Source organism: Myotis brandtii, unplaced genomic scaffold (genome assembly GCF_000412655.1).
Source record: "Myotis brandtii unplaced genomic scaffold, ASM41265v1 scaffold74, whole genome shotgun sequence".
Taxonomy (NCBI): Eukaryota; Metazoa; Chordata; class Mammalia; order Chiroptera; family Vespertilionidae; genus Myotis; species Myotis brandtii.
In genome coordinates, this window is record NW_005370944.1 from 980,947 (window position 1) to 981,542 (window position 596).

Consider the following 596-nt stretch of genomic DNA (forward strand, 5'->3'; position numbering starts at 1 on the left):
TAAGAAGATAAGGGCAGAAGTTAAAGGACAGCAGGGACCTGGAGATTCTTTAGATGGAGGGCCACAAATAGAAAGATAATCAATTTGACCAGACAGAAAAGAGAGCAGAGAAGACTGAAATTCTCTATTGGAAGATAATTCTTCGGTGAGCTACACCCTCTAGAACAGGGGTGGGGAACATCGGGCCCACAGGCTGTATCAGACCTGAAAAATCATTTGGTCTGGCCCTGCCAAGGCAGCTGCAGGTGGGACTCAGAATTCAATAAATCTGGGAGCTTTTTTCATAGCAACATTAAGTTATAGTAAGTGAATTATATAAGTGAACAATGTTATAAACATCCAAATGGCCCTTGGCAGAAAAAAGGTGCCCCACCCCTACTCTAGAATGACAATAGTAGTTGAGAAGAGTCCAATTTGATATTGAGGAACTCTCACAACAGGGAAGCCATGAGTTATATGCAGGAGGCCATGAACTATAGGGTCATTTCTGACTTTTCTTTTTTTTTTTATTGCTGAAAGTATTACAAAGAGTATTACACATGTCTCCTTTTTTCCCCCCTTGACATTCCCCCGGCCTCCCCTACCCCCCAGTGTCT